Source organism: Apis dorsata, unplaced genomic scaffold (genome assembly GCF_000469605.1).
Source record: "Apis dorsata unplaced genomic scaffold, Apis dorsata 1.3 scaffold_44, whole genome shotgun sequence".
Classification (NCBI taxonomy): Eukaryota; Metazoa; Arthropoda; class Insecta; order Hymenoptera; family Apidae; genus Apis; species Apis dorsata.
In genome coordinates this window covers 1,124,486-1,126,188 of record NW_006263346.1, presented here as the reverse complement: position 1 = coordinate 1,126,188, position 1,703 = coordinate 1,124,486, and the positions used below count along the sequence as shown (strand labels likewise).

General features: G+C 31.5%; 1 protein-coding gene across 2 annotated transcripts in view; it reads right to left on the bottom strand.

The window, feature by feature from the left end:
- Positions 1-1,703, bottom strand: part of LOC102679312 (dual specificity tyrosine-phosphorylation-regulated kinase 4) — a 176,900-nt gene that overhangs the window by 141,976 nt on the left and 33,221 nt on the right. The window lies entirely within an intron of this gene.

Below are 1,703 nucleotides of genomic sequence, written 5' to 3'. Positions count from 1 at the left end.
AAAAAAAAAAAAAAAAACATGAAAAGGGAAGGCGATGTCGGTCCACATTTTGCCGTCACACATTCCCTCGCACATTCTCTGATAGGAACGCGAAATATCCACCACCCCTTTCTCGCAAAAATCGCTTTATTGCGCGGAAAAGAGCTGGTATCGCGTGCACTTTATCGCGGATGCTCGTCAAGAGTGAATAGAGATAGCCTGGAAGTGTTCCCCGCTGTGGACAGAACCTCGATATTGGACAGCAGGTTGGCCTGATTTACATTGCGCAACCTGTGGAACGCCTGGTGGAAAAAATCGAAATTGAGGTCTGTCGAAAAAACGCGGGACGCGTTTTAATAAAAGTTTAACGATATTAGCAATAAATTTATATATATATATATCGTAGAAATAGAGTGATATTTTATTCGTAAGTTTAAAACGCACGCTGTTTTTGTGTATCGATGTTAATATATTCGAAGGATCGATTCTAGAAGGCAGAAAAAAAGACGAAAATATCGATCGAGTTTTATTTGTTAAATTATAAATTTAAAAGTTGAAATTTGATAAATGATACGTGAGTAAATTTAATTGCCAAATATAAATATTTTGGCGATCGAAATATATTAGTTCCAAACAATTTTTCGTTACTTTCCTTCGTCAGAGTATTAATAAGAAATTATTTTCTTGCTCTTCGTAAAATATATATGAAAATAGTTTAAAACTCGCGAGACAGTAGAAAAATCGCGAATAATTTTACCACTGTTTCGTAAAACCAGTCTATATATCTACGTAGTTCAATGTTTCGGCTACGTTCATCGAAGATCGTATTAAAATGCAACGATCTTGAGGGAATATAGATTCATGGGTTTTACGGTCCATTTATTTATGATACGCTTGTATTACCAACCGTGTATCGTGAATAATAATTTTTGCAAATTGAAGGAATCGGTCTTGCGTATATTATAGATATGTATAAATGTATGAAGTATACTGATCCAAATATTTTAAAACAAGTTGTTGTAAATATAATGTATATAAATAATCATAAAATTTAAGGCTATAAATAGATCGTAAAATTTCAAGCATAAAATTCAAATTTTCTTTCTTATTACACGTTACATATTTTTTATAAAGTAAATTTTCAAAAAAACTCAAAAAAATATATACAGATTTCTTGAAACGCGTATTCGACCATTTCAATGGAATAAATTTAAAGATAAATCGTGTATGAATAATGTATGAAAATTTTAGGGATAATAAATTACTAGTAAAAATGAGGCAAATTTTTAGCTCCAGATACTCCAGAATTATTAAGAGGAATTTTATTCTTGGATTAAATTCGAGATTGATATATCTGCATAATTTTCCGTGTTGTAATGGCGGGTTACGCTTGGCACGAAATTTAAAACATTTGCGACCTTTAACCAGAGAAAGTTTCAAAGAACTAAGAAATCCGAGAGATTTATTCATTGATAGGCAAAAATAATCAACCTCGTTTAAACGAAGTCGCTTAAATAACTCCGTGACATTCGAAAGATCATAAATATCGACAAAGACAAAGTAGAACACAGAAGAATAAGTGCACGAAACACTTTCAAAGTAAATTTTTCGAACATCGATAACGTTTAACGATTATATTTTTCGAATAAATTACATCCTCCATCCGATTTTTATTGATATTTTTTCAAAAAGCTTTTTCAAAAACGCATCTCACAATAAAAACG